This window comes from Gracilinanus agilis, chromosome 1 (assembly GCF_016433145.1).
Source record: "Gracilinanus agilis isolate LMUSP501 chromosome 1, AgileGrace, whole genome shotgun sequence".
Classification (NCBI taxonomy): Eukaryota; Metazoa; Chordata; class Mammalia; order Didelphimorphia; family Didelphidae; genus Gracilinanus; species Gracilinanus agilis.
This window is the reverse complement of record NC_058130.1, coordinates 613,014,858-613,036,060: the sequence shown is the minus strand read 5'-3', so window position 1 is coordinate 613,036,060 and position 21,203 is coordinate 613,014,858. Positions and strand designations below refer to the sequence as shown.

Here is a 21,203-nt window from a genome sequence, read left to right as displayed (position 1 = left end):
CTAAACTACCACACCAATGCAACCACCAATGGTTTGGAAGTGGGTCTTGATCAAGGACACATGACAAAACCAGTGGAAATGTGCATCAGCCATGGGTGGGGGGAGGGCGGGGGGCGAAGGGGAAAGTAGGAGCATGAATCATGTAACCATGTTAAAAATGAATATTAATAAATGTTTAAATTAAAAAAACACACACAAACAAACAAACAAATAAATTAATAAATGTTGACTGATTTTATCTTCTTGCTGTCCAAAGGACTCTCCGAAGCCTTTTCCAGCACCACAATTCAAGAGCTGTGATTCCGCAGTGTTCCAACTCTCACAGCCATACTTCTAGATTGCTTCTAGAAAAAAAAAATCTAGAAAAAAATAGAAAAAAGGAAGGTCGTTTTAGTTTGCCATAGCTTTCCTTCTTAACATACCTAATACATACATGTAGAATATAATATATATGTGCTTACTATATGCTGAATTTGAAGTTGAGCTGAGTGCCAGTCCCTATACAAAGGTTCCTCATCCCTCTAATTTAAAGGCATTAAAAAAAAAACAAAACCTTATCTTCCATCTTAGAATCAATACTCTCTATTGATTCCAAGACAGAAGAGCGAGTGGTTAAGGGCTAGGCCATGGGGGTTAAGTGACTTGCCCAGGGTCACACAGCTGGGAAGGGTCTAAGGCAATGATGGGCAAACTACGACCCACAGGCCAAATTCGGCCCACTGAAATGTTCTGTCCTACCGGGTCATTATTCCTAATCTGACAAATACAATGAGTAGGATACAATACAATGAAACTTCAAAAGAGCTGTCTTAGAAACAGACTGACAGATGAACATTTCCTTTCCTTTGGCCCCCTCTTTAAAAAGTTTGCCCATCACTGGTCTAAGGCCAGATTTGAACCTAGGACTTCCCATCTCTAGGGCTTGCTCTCAATCCACCAAGCCAATTAGGTAGGACTTTTTTTTTTTTTTAAAGAAGAGCTAATACTCAAATCTGACCTCAGACACTTCCTAGCTGTGTGACCCTGGACAAGTCACTTGACCCCCATTGCTTAGCTCTTACCGCTCTTCTGCCTTGGAAACAATCCACAGTATTGATTCTAAGATGGAAGGTAAGGGCTTAAAAAAAAAAAGACATGCGTGTAGAACTGGGGCTTCAAGCTAGCTGGGTATAATTTTAGCTGGGAAGGGGAATGCAGAAGAAGTTGTGCTCTGGTATTGTCCTGAGTCTTTATTGTCCCTATTAAAGAAGACTTTGTTCTGGAATCGATATCTCCCTCGTAAGCTGGGGATTCTTTGCTTTGGCTTGGTTTTCCCCACTGATAACACACAAAGGATGAAAGTCTCACACCAGACCATTAAAAGGGAGAGCAAAGGTACAGGTAGAAAAATGACCCGAAATTGGGAGGTGGGACACAGAGAAGCCGGTCAGATCTGAGACCCTCGTTCCTACCGAAAACCCAAAAAGCCCCTGCGGGGGTGGCAAGAGCCACAGAGTTCTCTGACCAAGTGAGAACTGGATCCAAGGGACAGGGAGGGCCGGAGCTCCAACAAGGAGGGGTCAGCCCACGCCAGGATCTTCCAGGGTACCCTAACTTGGGTCTCCTGCATAGGTCCCAGGGAGGTGAGCTTTATCGGAGAAGAAAAGCCACCTGGCTCTCTAGCAACTCAAGGAGTAACAGAAGGGAATTCTAGGCTAATGCAAAGGAAGAGCTGTTAGGGGTTCAGTCATGAGCTGTTTGGACTTCCTGTAGATTAAAGAAATCATTTTCATATTCTATATTCAGCGGTTGATTCACCCAAGACCTTCCATGGGAACTGGGGACCCCTTTCCTTTTTTTTTAACAGATGTACAGAACCAAACCACATTCCAATGTTCCCAGGAGAAACCCTGGGTGGAGGCACAAGCCAGAGTATTATTATTTCAAGCAAAAGCAGGATGACTACTTGTCAAGTAGATTGCAGAGAATTCAGGTTGGACTAGATGCCTTCTGAGTCCCCTTCCAAGAGGATGTTCTATGATTATTAAGAGTGACCCCAGGGGCAGCTGGGTAACTCAGTGGATTGAGAGCCAGCCCTAGAGATGGGCAGTCCTAGGTTCAAATCTGACCTCAGACACTTCCCAGCTGTGTGACCCTGGGCAAGTCACTTAACCCCATTGCCCACCCTTACCACTCTTCCACCTGGGAGCCAATACACAGAAGTTAAGGGTTTAAAAGGTTTAAAAAAAAAAGAGTGACCCCAAAGACTGAATATCACTCGTATTAACACTAAGCTTTAGTTTTGGGCCACGGGTTAGAGGACAAAATTTAGATTTATATGGATTTTTTGGATACTGATTTTTTTAAGCCACCTAGCTGCCCCCCTCCACCATGAATTAGTCTTAAAAAGTTACCTGGGGAGGAGGGGGGCAGCTAAATAGCTCAGTGTATTGAGAGCCAGACCTAGTCCTGGGTTCAAACATGGCCTCAGATACTTTCTAGACCAGTGGTTCCCAAACTTTTTTGGCCTACCGACCCCTTTCCAGAAAAAAATGTTACTTAGCGCCCCTGGAAATTAATTTTTTTTAATTTTAATTTAATTTTAATTTTAATTTAATTAATAGGAAAGATAAATGTACCTGTGGCCATCACCACTCCTCCTGGATCACTGCAGCACCCACCAGGGGGCGGTGGTGCCCACTTTGGGAATCACTGGTCTAGACAATGGAATTAACTCTACTAAGACTACAGCCTAAGGGGACATCTGAGTGGCTTGGTAGATTGAGAGCCAGGACTAGAGATGGGAGGTCCTGGGTTCAAATCTGACCAAGCTGTGTGACTCTGGGTAAGTCACTTAACCCCCATGGCCTAGCCCTGATGGCTCTTCTGCCTTGGAACATACACAGTTTTGATTCCAAGACAGAAGGTAAGGGCTTAAAAAAAAAAAAAAAGTTACCTGGCAAACTGAGAATGGCTGTTGAGTGTTTTGTCCAAGGTCCCACAGCCAGCAGGTACCAGAGTGGAGACCCGAACTCAAATCCTTTCTGCCTCTTCAAGCTCCCTTCTCTAGCCTCTGGGCCATAGACTCCCTCTGGTGATTCTGGATAGTCTGATGATTTCATACCAGAAAAAGAATCCCCCATCCACTGTAGGGTATTTTTCACCTGCCTAAGTAAGATCAAGTAATCAGGCCGCCAGTGACTGCATCTGGAAAATGACAGTCTTCAGCCTAGGCAACTGCTCTGACCCCTGCAAGAAGCCTTCATTCCCAGCATTGCACTTTTGCAAATTCCTGTGTGGTAGGAATCTTGGCCCCCAGGCTCCCCCGGCTGCTAGCTGGCCTAGGAACATTCCTGGTCCTGTTCTCTAACATGCTCCATGAGAACCAGAACCACAAAACCCGGCGATTTCGATTCCTAACCTCCAGGACCAGGCCGGGTCCTTATGCTAAGCCCTGGAATTGTTGTTTCTTTTTCTGAAATGCTGGTCTTTTCCCAGCCCTGAACAGAGGCTTGTCAGGGACAGCCAGCACCTGAGACTGGAATTTCTAGTGCTTGAGGCAAATACCTTTGGTCTCTAACCGGATTGCAAAGCTCCAGAAAGACACCAGCCCCAGCCCTTCCCTTCCACCCCATCAAATTTTTTTTTCTTCTTCCTTGAAGACTTAAGTTCAGTTTTTCTCTGCAAACAAACCACTTTGCATATGCAATAGCTCCCTCCAAAAGGACCCCTTGGCTTAGGGTTGTTGTTTTTTGTTTTTTGTTTTTTTTTTTAACCCTTACCTTCCATCTTGGAGTCAATACTATGTATTGGCTCCTAGGCAGAAGAGTGGTAAGGGCTAGGCAATGGAGGTTAAGTGACTGGCCCAGGGTCACACAGCTGGGAAGTGTCTGAGGCCGGATTAGAACCTAGGACCTCCCCGTCTCTAGGTCTGGCTCTCAATCCACTGAGCTACTCAGCTGCCCCCAGTTTTTTGTTTTTAAGGTGGAGAGAGAGAAGGAGACTAGACCCTCCCTTCTTCCAGGATTCCCTCTTTCTGTTGAAAGTACCTCCATCTTTGCCATGTCCCAGGTGGGTAGACATTATCTTGGACTCCTCGTCCCACAGAGCCAATCGGGCACCAGATCTCGCCGCTTCTCCCACCACCATCCACATCCGTGCTTCCCCTCCCTGAGCGGCTATGGCCTTGGAGAAGTCCCCATTCCATGCCGCCAATGCCTCCTCCCCGCTCTCCTGGCTTCCAGTCTCTCTCACCAGCCTGGTCCGCCCTAAACATGGCCCCCAAAGTAATTTTCCTTACATGTAGATGGTGTGATTCTCTCCTCAACCAACTCTATTAGCACCTGGGGGGTACGGTGGAGAGAGCACTCAGGAAGACCTGAGTTCAAATCTAGTCTCAGGCACTTATTAGGGGTAGGACTCTAGACAAGTCACTTATTTTCCTCAGTTTCCTCAATTGTAAAATGTGAATGGCAATAGAGCCAATCATGCAGGATTGTTGTGAAAAGCAATGAGATAATATTTATAAAGATGCTTAGTGGAGGCAGCTGGGTGGCTCAGTGGATTGAGAGACAGGAGGTCCTAGGTTCAAATCCAGCCTCAGACACTTCCCAGCTGTGTGACCCTGGGCAAGTCACTTGACCCCCATTGCCTAGCCCTTACCACTCTTCTGTCTTGGAGCCAATACTCAGTATTCACTCCAAGACAGAAGGTAAGGGTTTAAATTTTTAAAAATTTAAAAATTAAATTAAAATAAAAAAAGATGCTTAGTGTCAATAGTTAAATGCTTATTCCAGTGATGGGCAACCTTTTGAGGTTGGTGTGTCAAAATTAGCCAAAACACTGAGCATAATTCGGATGATGTGTCACTTGGAGAAAAAAAAAACATAATTTCACGATATTTATAGTTTAAATAACAAAATGTATAATTGTAATATATAACTGCATTTAATAAACCAAAATAGGTAAATTCATATAGGCAGAATTGTCATCTATAGTGCCCAGAGTGTGCTCACTACACTACGGCAAATGTTTCATCCTCGGCATGTGGCCCCATGCTTCTCTGTATGTGGCCGCGTGTCATCGAAAATGGCGACATGTACATGTATGTCATAGGTTTGCCATCACTGGTTTATTCCTTCTCTCCTCTCCCAATTGCTTTTAAGTCATATAAACTCTTAGTTTAGTTGTGAAAATCCTATGCAACCTGGCCTCAATCTATCTTTCCAGCCTCATGGTTATTATTCCCATTCCACAATTTGTGATTCAGACAAATTAGCCTTCCCTCTCTGGGACATTCCCTCTCCATTGGCCATTCCCCATCCCTGAACCATACTCACTCCTTACCTCTGGCTCAGAAGAGTTCTTCCTTTAAGATGAAGCTCAGGGGGTAGCTGGGTAGCTCAGTGAATTAAGAGCCAAGCCCAGAAAGGGAGGTCCTGGGTTCAAATTTGACCTCAGACACTTTCTAGCTGTGTGACCCTGGGCAAGTCACTTAACCCCCATTGCCTAGCCCTTCTGCCTTGGAACCAATACATAGTATTGATTCTAAAGTGAAAGGTAAGGGTTTAAAAAAAAAATAAGATGAAGCTCAGGCACCATCTTCTACATGATTTTCCTACTCTCTCCAACCCCTCATGGCCTCCCTTTCAAACTATCTTATATTAAATTACTTTGGATATCCTTGTATTTATTCACTTATGGTTTATGCTGTATATATTTTTATATGTATTTGTCTCCCTCATTAAAATGTGAGTTCTTTGTGATTGTTTCATTCTTTATACTTGAACCCCCAATGCTTAGTACATTACCTGGCACATAGTAGATACTTAATAAGTAGTTGTTGATTAATTAATGATTTCTAGACAGTTCATGTAGATACTGAAAGCATTTTTAAAACTTAACAACATTGAAAGCAACACTAATCTTGGGTGCAAAGTAGTCCTGGGTGGATGATGTTAGATGTAAAGAAAGTAGATGTGTCTTTTTTTTTTTTTAACCCTTTTCTTCTGTCTTAGCATCAATACTAAAACAGAAAAGTGGTGAGAGCTAGGCAATGGAAAGTTAAATGATTTTTGCCCAAGGTCACATAACTAGAAAGCGTCTGAGGTCAAATTTGAACCCAGGACCTCCTAAAACTGAGCCTGGTACTCTATCTGGCTGTTCCAGGAGTGCTTCTTCAAAGAATCTCATACCCCTAAGGCTAAGTGCTAAACATCTACCTTCTAAATATGAAAAGGTCCTAAAAAAGACTTCCACGTATATAGGCTACATCCTCAATAGAGAATTTCTAGAAAGACCTAGAACCCAATGATCCTACTACCAGATATATAAATAACTCCAAGGACATCAAAGATGAAAGGAAAGGTCTTGTATACACAAAAACAATTTTTGTAATCTCTTTTTGTAGGTATTTGGACCAAAAAGGAAAGTGGATGCCCATCAATTGGGGAACAGTTAAAAAACTGTAGTATCTGCATAAAATAGAATATTATCATACATGAGAAATGAGGAGTATGAAGGGAAACTTGGGAAGATTTGTCGGAACTGGACAACTTACAAGATCACAGAACATTCAAAGACTTCAGAACGCTGGGCCCATTGTGATTTCAAGACCTAATCACAACGCTGCCACTCAACAGAAGCGTGGCAGATTCTCAGTGCTGAATGAGATGGGCATTTTCAGGCATAGAAGTGCTTTTGTTTGACCAGTCTTATTTGTTACAAGAGAGGCTCTATTGAGAAAAGACAGCATTGAGAAATGACAGTAATTTTTTTTTAAAGATCATCTACATAAAACATTTAAAAAAGGAAAAATAAAGAAAAAGATAAACGACTTTCACAGAATGAGCTGAGGAATCTGTGATCTGCCTAGGCTTGAGGAAATTAGTTCTCACACTGTTGAGATGATCACCAAGCTAGTCAAGTGTCACTGCTAATAAGCTAGTGAGTTTTCTCAACCCATATTGAAAAGAGAATTGTTATTCTCCTTTCTCTCTCTTCCAAAGTTACTTTATCCTTCTGTTCATCCAACGACTACCTTTACAGACTATCTCCTGCTCTACAGAAGGACTTTCTTAGAAATAATAGATCATCGAAAAATATTCTTAAAAAAATTATAAAATAAATTAAAACAAAAAAGAAAGAATGGATTATATAAATCCTTCTAAGTCTTAAGCTTTGTTTAAGGGATGCAGTCATTTGTATATTTTTATTTTTTAAAGACCTTTTCTGTCTTAAAAACAAAACTCTAGGAGGCAGCTGGGCAGCTCAGTGGATTGAGAGCAAGCCCTAGAGATGGGCAGTCCTAGGTTCAAATCTGGCCTCAGACACTTCCTAGCTGTGTGAACCTGGGCAAGTTACTTGACCCCCATTGCCTAGCCCTTACAACTCTTCTGCCTTGGAGCCAATACACAGTATTGACTCCAAGACTGAAGGTAAGGGTTAAAAAAAAAACAAAACTCTAAGATAGAAGGGCAAGGCAATTGGGGTTAAGTGACTTACTCAGGGTCACACAGCTAGGAAATGTCTGAATCCACATTTGAATCCAGCTCCTCCCAACTCTAGGTCTGGTACACTATACACTATGCCACACAGCTGCTCCCATCTGTATATAATTTATAAATCTTTCTCTTTCAACATAGCCAATTCCACAAGAGATTTTCATTTTGGATACTTTTAAAAGAAAAAATTTTTTCCAGTTAAAAACTCACTGAGAGATATTATGCCTAACAAAAAGTAATAATCAATCTTGAATCCAGAAAAGGGGTAAGGAAATATCCCTCCTCTTTTTCTTGAGGATTTTGGGGCATCGGGGAACAGAATATCACATATACCGTGAGACACCATCGAAATGCCCATTGGTTTTGTTTAACTATATTAAAAATTATTATTTCAAAGGCAGACTTCCTGGGATAGGGTTGGGAAAGATTGCAAATAGTATATATAAAAATGGTTATGACATAAAAATAAAAAGCAACAATAAAACTCTTTTAAGTAATACATATAAGTGGCACTCAAAAAAATTATTTGATGAGGGGCAACACATCATAAGAGAAGGATTAATTAGGAGCCAGAAGATTTGGGTTCTGGTCTCTCTACCAACTAATTGCTATGTAAATTGTACCTATAAATTCAAATTTAAGTTCAAATATAGATTCTATTTGAACTATAGACCATAAAATGAGATCTTATAGATTTCACAGATTCCCTTTGAATATAAATACTTGGAAATATACATTCTTTATTATTGGTCTAGATCTGATTTAATTGACTTGGGGAGCTTTCAGTGTGGAATGCCTTCCCCATGCAGTTATCGCTGTGACAGTTTTAGAGAGATGCCCAGGCCACTGTGACTTGTTAAATGATTTGTTCATTCTATATTTGCTTTGTTCTAGACCTGTGGTTTTGTTGATGTAGTGAGTTCCTAGTAAGGAAACACCTTTAAAACCAGGTAGGTAGCAAACCGTCAACAACTGCTAGAGTCTTAGGGTTGAGTGTTTATGATAAAACAGTCATCCTGACCCCAAGGCTACGTGTCTATATGCTATGTGGTGCTGCCTTAGTGCTTCTTTGTGCCTCTCTGCAGGTACCCACAGACATTCACCTATAGGTGCATATACAAGGGTGGGGTGGAAATCACATTAGTTATAATCCATAATCAGGGTTTTGAGACTTCTCTACCAGCAGCAAAGCAATGATTTAGGACAATTCTAAGGGACTTAGGAGAAAGAATGCTACCCACATCCAGAGAAAGAACCGTGGGAGCAGAAAAACAGAAGAAAAACAACTGCTTGATCACATAGTTAGATGGGGATATGATTGGGGATGCAGACTCTACAATCACTCTAGGGCAAAAATCAATAATATGGAAATAGATCTTGATCAATAACACATGTAAAAACCAGTGGAATTGCGTGTCGGCTATGGGAAAGGGTCTGAGGGAGGGGAGGGAAAGACCATGAATCCTGTAACCGTGGAAAATTTTTCTTAATTAATCAATAAAATTAAATTTAAAAAGAAGAATCAAGGGAGATAATATTTATAAAGCACCTAGAACAGTGTCAGGCACAGAGTAAGTGCTTATAAATGTCAGGTATTATTGTTATTTTGTTGTAATAAACATAGGATTCATGGGACATTGAAAAAGGAAAAAAAATTGAATTTTCTTCCCTAAATATTATTCATTATTAAACATTATTCATATGAATGCACATTCACACATAAACATATAATCATAACAAACATTAAATCACATTTAAATTAAAATTTAAATAAAAATTAAAACATTAAAAGATCAGACGAGTGGTAATTAGCCTGTATCTCTATGTATGGCAGACTGACCCAACTTTAAAATGAGAAATCACACCACCAGTTGTAGTCGCATTGCTGACCGCCCATCTTGTCTCCAACTCCCTCATTTCTCCCTACCTGCCTCCTCAGACTTTAACCAAACTGGTTGGGTTCTAAGGGGCAGTCTGATGTAATAACTAGAGTGCTGAATTTGCCTCTTGACATATACTAATTGTGTAACCTGGGCAAGTCACTTAATCTCGCTAAACCTCAGTTTACTCATCTATAAAATGACGAGGCTAGACTATGTGACGTCTGAGGTTCCTCTCAGCTCTTTATCAGTGATCCTGTGATGTTACCTTAAACACACACACCTTCAGGATGGCTTTAAATGGAACCACCTTGTGATGAAGTCCATTGCATGATACAATGGAAAGATCCCTCAATATGGAGTCAGGAGCCCCGAGTTCAAGCTCTTGAACTCACCATTTAGGAGTCATCATAAACATGATCTGGTCTCAGTTTCTCTGAGCCTTAAGGATTCGGGAGTATTTTTTTCCCTGGGATGGGTTCTAAGCCCACATTATACGGTCTCATGTCCTAAAGCAAACAGTGCTATGGTGAAGTTCTGGTGTGTACTGCCTCCGGATCCACAAGCTCTGGCCATCAGTCTCCTGCTTTATAAATAGAGAGGGTTGGCCCAGATGGTCTCAAAGACGGGTGCCAGTAGCTCTAAGTCTGTGATTCCATAAACCTATGATTCTGCATTCTTCTTAAAGTAAACCACTTTAGTGGGAAACTGTTATTTAAATCTAAATAATAAATAAACTTTTTATCACAGACAGAAAATTAAGGTTTCTTTAAAGATGAAAGAATCCATCCCTGGGCAGCAGTTAGGATAGATGACACTCTTGCATTATGCCAGTTTTTATAAAGGCTTTTTGTTCCTAGGGTACCCAGAGTATACTCTGATGGAGCCAAGACCTTTGCCACTCTGAGAGCTAGTGGGCAGGCTTTTTGGCTGCCTTTGAAGAACAGTGGAAAGAACACCGGATTTGGAATCAGAGGACCAACTTTGAACCTTAATTCATTATTTACTTTCTGTGTGATCTTGGTCAGTTAGGTGATATATACTAAGGAGTTGGATTTAGAGTCAGAAATAATAATTATTATAAGAGCTAACATTTATATAGCTCTCATCGAGTACCCAGACTCTGTACTAAAGCACTTTATAATTGTTATCTCATTTGATCCCAACAACAACCCTGGATTGTCATTGGTTTTTATTTTAAAACCTTTACCTTCCATCTCGGAATCAATACTGTGTATTGGCTCCAAGGCAGAAGAGTGGTAACAGTAGGCAATGGGGGTTAAGTGACTTGCCCAGGGTCACACAGCTAGGAAGTGTCTGAGGCCAGATTTGAACCCAGGACCTCCCATATCTGGTTCCCTGGATTAGTTTTTGTTGCTGTCTGACTCTTTGTGACCTCACGAACTATAACTATCCATGGGGTTTTCCTGGCAAGGATATCAGACTGATTTGCCATTTTCTTCTCCAGTGGATCCTTTTGTCAGGCAGTCAGAGGTTAAGTGATTTGCCTAGGGTCATTCAGCTAGAAAGTGTCTAAGGCTAGCTTTGAACTCAGGTCTTCCTAACTCCAGGCCAAGCAATCTCTCCAGTGAACCACCTAGCTGCCTCCTACAACCATGGTGGCTAAGGGCTATATTATCCCCATTTTACAGATAGGAAACTGCAACAGACAGAGGTTAAGTGACTTGCCACAGATCACAGAGCTAATAAGTGTTTAAGGCAGATTTGGAACACAACACAGCTAGTATATGAAGTCCTGTGTTCAAATCCTGCCTCAGAAACCTGCTAGCTCTGTGAGCCCAGGCACATCACTTCACTGCTCTCAGGTTCAGTTTCCTCATCTGTAAAATAAAGGAGTTAGAACAGATGATGATGAAGGTCCCTCCCAATTCTAGATTTAAGATCCTTTAGTCAAGAGCATTCCCTCATATGGAGGCCATTAAGAGCAGGCATAAAAACCTTAGATTTCAATCTGTTTGAACTTCCCATAGCCCAAGACAGCTACCACAAAGGCAGCAGTGGGCTCTCACATCCTTTAAACACTGAAACCATAGACTCCTCTTCTTCCCACAGTGATCTTGCTTTGGTCTCCAGAATCAAGGGAAATGAATTGTTTTCCTGGCCAAAGACTGTAGAATTTTCTTTGGGTTTCATGATGCTTGAGTCATGTTCATACTTCTTCTATCAAGAATCCTCTGACACTGGTAAAAGTACACATTTGTGTCTCCCAGATGCCACGTCATTCCTTGAAATGGCAGGAGACAGGAAGGAAAAAGACAACGTGTGCAGAAAGAGAGCAAAGCCCCTTCAAAAAACCTTTCTTCAGGCTCCTGGCTTGGAAAGGCTTCTCTTCTCTCCTCCCTCTAAAGCAAGAAAAGGCAAGCCAGATGCAGAAAAGCCACCTCCCTGACGATCAGAAAAGTTGTGCCTGTCTTACCTACTGCTAACCATGGACTTGTTTGAACTGTTTCAGGGGGTCCAAAAAGACAAATTGGAAGAGGAAAGGGTGGGGGAAAGAAGGTCATTTCTAACAGGAGCAGGGAGAGCTGAGAAAAGAGGCCCAGAGAGACAGAGTTAGTTCCTCAGTTGTCAAGTTTAAACAAGACTAAAGCATCTGACTTCAAAGGGGTCTCTGCAAAGTTAAAGAAACAGGCAGGGTGTGGAGAAGAATAAAAATTCTGGACCATTAAGGAAAAAAGATAACTGAAATAAAACACGTCTAACCCAGTGGAATTGCTTGTCAGTTCTGGGAGGGAGGAAGAAAAAGGGAAGAGAGAGAACATGAATCATGTAACCATGGAAAAATATTTGGAAATTAGTTAGTTAATTTTTTGAAAAGCTATATGAAAATTGGATATGTGAGTTTTAAAGTATTTTTTAAAAACTCGTTTCTTACCAGGTTTTGGATTTTTTTTTACACCCTTATCTTCCATTTTGAAGCCCCCATTTCTTACCATGTCAAGATGGACAACGTAGGTTTGCAGCTCTGTCAAGGACATCTGGAAGTTAGCTTCAAAATTTTAACTGTTGGGGACAGTGAGGGGGCTCAGCGGATAGAGAGCCAGGCTTAGGGATGGAAGGTCTTGGGTTCAAATCTAAACTCAAGACACTTCCTAGCTGTGTGACCCTGGGCAAGTCACTTAATCCCCATTGCCCAGCCCTTACTGCTCTTCTACCTTGGAATCGATACACAGTATTGATTCTAAGACAGAAAGTAAGGGTTAAGGGTTTTTTTTATTCTAACTGTTGCCCTAGCAACAACCCAGAAACAATCCCTGGCATCTGTAGGGATTTCAGTCACGTATGTAGATTAGGACCATTTAGGGCAGAATTAACAACAGAGTTAAATATACATATATATATATATATATATATATATATTTATATATGTGTGTGTGTGTATACCCAAAAAGCATTTTTATGGGAATTAATCATACAATGAGACTATGCTGAAAAGTCACTTCCTCCCTCTCTCCCTCGCTTCCACTAAACCAGTGGAGGAATAGTAAGTAGTAAAGAATATTACCATGGAATGCTATTAATAAATATCTTGGTTCTCCTGAGCAACTTTACATCATGAATCAAAACCTGTTTTCACAGGTCTTATTTCTATTCATTGAATTATTGGGTAATATCTGAGGGAAGAAATTATCCCCACTTTACAAATACAAAATATTGAAGAACAAAGAGGTCAGAGGATTATAGACTCATAGATTTAGAAGTGGAAGGAATCCATCGAGTCCAAACCTCCCGTTTTAAAGATGAGGGAGCTGAGGTCCAAAGGGTCACACATGAATTAGCACAGCAATGGCTTTGAGTTTAGCCTTCTAGAAACTGTACCACAAAGAATTATCTATAAGTTAATAGCCTCTCGTCTGTTCCTATGATAACCAAAATCATTACACTCATAAGATCATAGCTCTAAAGCTAGAAGGGACCTCAGAAACCATCTAAGCTACCTCCCTTGTTTTACAAGTGAGGAAACCAAGGACCAAACAGGTTAAGTGATTTGTCCGAGGTAGTAAAATGGCAAAAGCAAGATTTGAACCCAGATCCTCCAACTTCAAATCCAGTATTCCAATCCACTCTGCCTCAAGAATTTAGCTATGATTTTGACCTGTACTCTGTATTCTAGAGAAGATGGTCTATCATTTTCCTTTAGCTCTTTTTTTTTTTTAAACCCTTACCTTCCATCTTAGAATCAAAACCATATATCAGTTCCAAGGCAGAAAAGTGGTAAGGGCTAGGAAATGGGGATTAAGTGACTTGCCCAGGGTCTTTCATTTTGTTCTGTGTTTGTCCTGGACTACCATGACAACCTGAGGAAGGAGAATGAAGGGTCTTTCTATCCCCTTCCTTTATCTAACATCTATCAACTCTACATTGTTACTCCAATTTGATACTTGAGACCAGAAGCTCCAGCCAAGTCAATTCCAGGACACAGTCACAACTACAGCAATGAAACAGCAGAAGAAAATAAGGATGTTTTTTAAAACCCACTTCAGGACATCAAAGGACCTATGATCTCATCCATGTAAATACTTCCTGAGCAAATCTCAGTCCATCTGTGCCATTTTATCCTGAGATGTTTGTCAGAGTTTTTTGGTTATTCCTCTGGAAAGCCTCTACCCAAAGCACCATGGACCTTTGTCAGCTTCTTTGAATACACCAATATTTTAAAATCCAGATAGCTCAGTTGATGAGACTATAGCCCACCACACACTAAACCAAACCACACAAAGGTTGACCATTCCTATTTGCCCTAAAAAGGATTCTGGGTATCATCTAACACTATTATATAAGGAAGGAAAGAGACAAGAGGTATACAGGATCATAGATCAAAAGGACTTCAGAGGTCTTTTTACCCCTCTCATTTTCCAGATGAGAAAAATTGAGGCCCAGACCAGGCAAGTAATTTGCTGAAGGTCATATAAATAATGTGGAAGAACCAAAATTTGAACCCAAGTTCTCTATCTTCAAATCCAAATCATTTTCCACCATATTAGGCTACTTTCATTTTCTTTACATGCAAAGAAACTATAATCAGGCCCATTTGTTGTTGTTCAGTTGTGTCTGACTCTTCATGATACTATCCACAGGGTTTTCTTGGCAAAAAATACTAGAGTGGTTTGCCATTTCCTTCTCCAATGGATTAAGGCAAATAGAGGTCAAGTGATTTGCCCTCAGTCACCCAGCTAGTAAGTGTCTGGAAAATCTAGAAGTTAGATTGGAACTCAGGTCTTCCCGATTTCAAGCCCAGTACTCTATCCACTGAGCCACCTAGCTCCCTCCAAAATCAAGTTTATAACATCCAGTTGTTGCCTACCAATTAATTGTAAAAGAACAGAAACAGGGCTTTTTAAAAAAATTTTTAAATTAACTTAATTTTTTAAAACCTTTATCTTCCATCTTAGAATCAATACTGGGTATTGGTTCTAAAGCAGAAGAGCACTAGGCTAAGGTTAAGTGACTTGCATTTTTCTCTTACTTTCTGTGTTTCTAATGATAATGAGCAAACCTATAAGGAGTTAAAAATTTGCCAGGCATCTGGGTAAGTTTCCTGCTAGCTAGGAACAGGATGATAAAGGCTCCAAGGACAGTAAGCACAACTTAGCCAGAAACTATGTAATGCATCTTTGGCCCTAGTCCTTGGGTGCTCAATCAGAATCATTCTAAATCAGGGTTCGACACATATTAGAGGTGACAGACAGAAGTCTAATGGGATGCTGGTGAGAAGACCACTTCCTGGCCACATGAAAGGCTTCAGAATCACGACTGTGGCTGACTTTAAAAGCAGATGGATCAGTCTTCCCAGACCTCTCCGTGCATCTTTGATGAACTAGTGTACCAAGGCACCCCCTAACCCCCCCCCAGGACACTACTCTATCCCCACAGTCCCTCACTCTCATATACTCAGATGCAACACACAGAGAAGTACATGTGGGCCCTTCAAAGCAGAGACATCCGTGAAAGAAAAAGGTACTAACTAGGTCATGTTAACCTTGTAGCCTCTCCCTTTCACTCTGCAAGATCTGCCCTCTTCCAAAGAACCTTGGACCACGGAGGAAAGAAAAGGATTTTGTAATGGAGGTCAGCGATGCACGCTCTGCTCATAAACAGAGCTCCTTGCTTTTTTTTTATTATTATTTTTTTTAAACCCTTAACTTCTGTGTATTGGCTCCTAGGTGGAAGAGTGGTAAGGGTGGGCAATGGGGGTCAAGTGACTTGCCCAGGGTCACACAGCTGGGAAGTGTCTGAGGCCGGATTTGAACCTAGGACCTCCCGTCTCTAGGCCTGGCTCTCAATCCACTGAGCTACCCAGCTGCCCCAGCTCCTTGCTTTTTAACACCCAGCATTCACCCCTATTCATAGAAGCTGCTCCTCCCTCGTTGGAGATTCATCCCGAGTGTGTTATAGAATAATTATTATTATTAATATCGCAATGATGAGCTCTTTTGCTGGTCTCCTGCTGTCTCCTGATACACACTATGGTATTAGGAAACCTGGACTATTGACTCAAAGTGGGGAAACAAGATGTTTTCCAAATTTCTCAGTTGCCAAGCACCGGGCTCCTCCTCTCCATGAATAACATCCTGATTGGAGGGAATGATTGAGGACTGGCAAAAGAAGATAAAAACACAGGGGAAAATGCTGATGTTCTTTCTCACATCCAACATGGGAGAGAAGAATGAGAAGTGGGCCAGAGTAGCTGTGTGCTAAATGCAGCAGGGGGAGGTTAGGGAAGACAGGAAGAAGAGGAGAGCGGCCACCAAGACACCAAAAGGCATACAGAATGGCCTTCCAAGGGCTGAAAACACAGCTCAACTCTACTCTCCCTCTATCAGGTCAAAGAGTTTTTGCTACTTCTATTTGCTCCCAAAAAAAAGCAAGGTCAGGAATACTATTGACCTAAGACTTTGAAATGGATAGATAAGATGAATAGAGCTAAAATTCAGGAATGTTTTTCACACAGAGCTCAGATCCTCTTACAATCTTCAATTAACAAGCAATCAAGGGGTGACTGGGTAGCTCAGTGGACTGACAGCCAGACCTAGAGGCGGGTGGTCCTGGGTTCAAATTTTGCTTCTAGCTGTGTGACCCTGGGCAAATCACTTAACCTCCATCACCTAACCTTTACCACTCTTCTGCCTTGGAAACAATACATTGTATTGATTCTAAGGCAAAAGGTAAGGGTTAAAAAAAAACAAGCAATCAGAGTATTTGACATTCATGTCCTTCCTTTCCAGCTTCTCTCCAGCCTATCCTACCTCTTCCCTAAAGATGCTGAGGGACGGAGGGTACCAACCCGTCCCTCTCAGGCAGGTTACCCGATCTCTTCCATAATGATGTGCAGACTTGGAGAGCAACACCTTCTCCCCTGTTCCCATGCCTCCCAAACAAAATAAAACTAAACTTCCTTTAAGCAAATCTGATTGTGAAAATTGACAGTAGAAAAGTTTATTACTTTAATATACATATACAGAAACTCATATTTAAAATTAAGAATGAGGCCACAAACATGGCACATAAATCTAAACAATATCGGTGTCTGGGCCTTTCTCAGATCCTTCAAAACTGCTTGCACTAGTTAAATCATCGATTTAGAACTGGAAGGAATTTTCTGAGGTCATCTAGTCCCATCTCCTTAATTTACAAATGAAGAAACAAAGACTTGGAGAGATTTCATAACATGCCTAAAATTACAAAGAAAGAGTCGGGAGCAGCAGTGAGATTCCACAGCTTAAATCAGTTGAGGCCACTTCATCCTGGACACCCCTAAAAGAACTTGAAATGTTAATAAATCCACACACACACACATACCCCATTCTCTTGACTTGTTAGTACTAGAGGAAATACAAGAGCCTACAAGAAATGGAAGGAAACAATGGCCCCAAAGCAGAAGGGAATACTGCACACTAAAGCCAACCCTTGGACTCCATCTCTGAAATAAGGGTCTAATCTTTCTCTTGGGCCCGGTGCTTGGCTGCTGATGTGAAGCTGGAACATGTCTCAGTATTGGGTGTTTGTGGGTGCTGGCTAATCCCTCCAACTGATTCACACCTTTATTAAACTGGCTACTTGGGCAAGAAGGAGAATGAGGCAGGCCCCGGCACTCTGGGCAAAGGCTAGAGCAGAGTACAAACCCAGCGCACCTAGACACGTCACGATGGGCTGATTTCCTAACCTCGTTTCTGTGTCAGAGGACGCCACCGTTTCCCAGGGGAGAAGAGGAGGACCTGAAGACAAGAAGCAGGTCTACAGAATACATTCATCTCTCTCCGAGGGAACAGCCATTTCCTTTATCCGTTCACACCCTGTTTTAATAAACTAGAACTAACCCACTAAGGCAGTTGACATCACTCACCAGCCCTGGGCTGCATGTGCAGGTTGGTGCATGTGGCTGACATCAGGCCTGTAGTCTGGGGAAAGCTTGTGGTGTAAAGAAGATATCCTGTTTCCCATGCACATGATACCAGTTGCATCAGTGGGTTAAAGTTCAGAGGCAGCCAGGTAACAACCTTCAAGGTGATAAGCTACACTTTTCCTGGCAGATAACCATGGTGAGAGACACCAGTAAGTTCCTATACCTCTGCCTTCACCAGTTACTCTACTTTTGCCTTAATTGAAGCCTCTTTAACCAGTCCTGGTACTGATCATCAATTAAAAATGGATTAACTGAATAATTATTTTTCTTTCCAAAGCAGACATGGATAGTATTTTCCAATACACTGCTGAAGCTGTGTAGCTTATTTTTAGTAAGAGAAATCACGGTTCCCAAAGGATGTGAGATGAAGGTTGGAACATGGGTGGAGAGTTTCTTTTAGGATGGGCAGGCTGGATTGTAAGCAGCGGGAATAGGGGATCAGATTTTTAGCTCCACCAAGACAGAACTTGTGAAGGGCTGATTCAATAGGTGGCACTCTTCCCTCTGAGTCAGTCCTGAACACCATGTCCTGACATGGAAGAAAGGGGTGCTGAGCTCTCCTAAGGGTGCTGGCTGTCTGTCTTCCAGATGAAATGTGGATCTAACCTGCCTTTTTAAGGAGCCCTTGGCATTTGTCCATAAGGGCACTTGAGGAAAATTCCTGCTAGGTAGCAATAACTGATTAAAACTTCTTAGGGAAGTTATGACTGGATATTCAAGTGGTTAAATATTTTCTGGGTGCCTACTGTATACAAGAAATGCTATGGAGGAGAGAGATGTTTCAGGCACAGTCCCTATCTTCAAGGGGTTCGTTGTGTAGACAGCAAAGCAAAGTATTAAATACTTGGAAAAACTCTAGGTAATAGAGTTATTTTGTTTATATATAGACAGTGAGTTATCAAATGAGTGATAGTGAAATAGTGTTATAAGTTCAGAGGAAGGGGAAATCAATGAAGAAAAATCTGGGAAGTCTTCAAGAAGAAGAGGAAGGAGATTCATTATGCCCTTCAAGAATGAATAGAATCCAGAAAGGGCAAGGGCATCACATGTAGGGGTAAGAAGCAAAAGGAAAGATAGATTGGGCAGCTGGGTAGCTCAGTGGAGTGAGAGTCAGGCCTAGAGACAGGAGGTCCTGGGTTCAAACCTGGCTTCAGCCACTTCCCAGCTGTGTGACCCTGGGCAAGTCACTTGACCCCCATTGCCCACCCTTACCAATCTTCCACCTATGAGACAATACACTGAAGTACAAGGGTTAAAAAAAAAAAAAAAAGGAAAGATAGATTTCCACTGTCAAGAACTGTTACGGGGGGCAGCTAGGTGACTCAGTGGATAGAGAGCCAGGTCAGGAGTCAGGAGACCCTAGATTCAAATCTGACCTCAACTACTTCCTAGTTGTGTGACCCTGAACAAGTCACTTGACTCCAATTGCCTAGCCTTTACCCATCTTCTGCCTTAGAACAGATACTGGCTTAGGAAAGAAAAAAAAAAACTATTGTGATACCTTTCAAATTGACTTGGTAGCATTCACTTCACGTAGAGGTGGTTACATTCCACTGATCTCTAATTCTAGTTAAAGCTACTAACTGTATTTAACCCATCTCATGAAGAATACAGATTTTAGTTGAGAGTTGTTACTGTCTAATTTAATTTATAAACCAGGTTGTCAAAACAAGTAGATGAACAGCATTTTAAATACCAAAAAATGCTCAGAGACAAGCAAAATAAGCACTAAATTTATCTCCTCTGTGATGAAACTGAGGAAAGTTTGAAAGCAGAAGAGCCAATTACCTGAAGACTGAAAAGGGGAAATGAGTGAGTTTTCACCTTCTGAGACCCAAAGAATCATCTCTGAGGAAACCAAGCTATCGTTATAAAAATGGGAAAACAGAAAAAAAAAAAAAAAAACAAAGAACCTAAATGAAGCCAGCCCCTGGCAGCACCCTTTTCAGAACTGAGAGTGGCCACAGACAAGATAGTCAGGGTTAGCAGCTTCCCCAGAGCCTGGATGCATAAACTCATCACAGACTTCTCCCTCCAATACTAGCAAGGCTCACATATCAAGGTGGTTTACCAAATGCACAGAGGGGAAACAGATGGACAGGCCCTATTGGTTTCTCTTCCAGAGAGAAAGAGTCCCCATAGAGAAGAGAAACTCATACATAGCAGAAAATATCCCCAGGGACCCCAGACCACCACAGCGTTAATGTTTCTCTACTTCAAAGCTCTACCCAGCTCCACTCACTTCCTTTGGGCTAAGGCATACTGTATTCATAAAACTGCAAAGGGCTGGTCAAAAGATCAACGAGACTAATGGTTATCTTGCTCCTCCCCTATTACCTGCTCTGAGTACAATCCTTCTATGGATAGAAATTCTCAAGGCACAAATAACTAATTTAGTTTGTAAGCAAGTAGATGAATGACATTTTAAATACCAAAAAATGCTCAGAGATAACCAAAACAAGCACTAAATTTGCCTCCTTTGTGATGAAACTGAAGAAAGTTTGCTCTGGTTTTTGGCCTTTTTGCTGTGCTGCCTTTCCCCATGTGCTAACAGTTACCTAAACAAACAAACAAAAAAAGGCATCACAAAATCCAATCAACCTAGAGATAGAAGGATCTGGGTTCAAATATGACATCAGACCCATCCTAGCCATTGGGACTCTGGGCAAGTCATTTAACCCCAATTGCCTAGCCCTTATCACTCTTCTGCCTTGGAATTGATATTTAGTAGGGATTCTAAGACATAAGGAAAGGTGTTTTGTTTTGTTTTGTTTTTAACTAGCCAACTAAACTCTTATTTCACACATCAGGCTAGATGAGTGGCTAGTTTAAGAAAGTTATCAGTGAAGCAAAGCTGTGTACAAAATTAATAAAACAAACACATTGGGGGTGGAGGTAGTGAAGAGTAGTTACCCCAAAACAAAACTATTTTAATTTTTCAGCTATGCAGGCAGAAAATCAAAAACCAAAAGAGGACAAAACATGCCAATGAAAGTCCCAGATGAGAAATGATGACACATACATGGAGTTAGTGCCACTAGGAAAGAATACTGAATACATCATCAGAAGAGGGTGGGAAATGATTGATGGGAAAGCAAAAGGCATCAATTAAACATATTTTCTAATAAATGCATAAATCTCTCACAGAGTAAAAACACATTCCACGCCAGAACTAAAGACATAATACATGCCAAATTAATGACAACACCGAGTGCCTGCTTTGTGCAAAGCCCCCAGCTTGGCCAACCAGCTATGTCAACGAATCTATATCCCAACAGAAAGAATGCCTGAAGCAAAGGCATGCACACCAATGAGCACATCTGGGCACACACACACACTCACACAGATATACATATGTACCACAAGCACAGCGAGTAGGGGAATGTCCTTTCCCCCAATTGAAGAGACAGAAAACTC

At 41.5% G+C, this 21,203-nt stretch overlaps 1 pseudogene; it reads left to right on the top strand.

Annotated features, from left to right (window-relative positions):
* Positions 1-4,159: 4,159 nt before the first annotated feature.
* LOC123254751 overlaps positions 4,160-21,203 on the top strand; it is a 52,549-nt pseudogene continuing 35,505 nt past the window's right edge.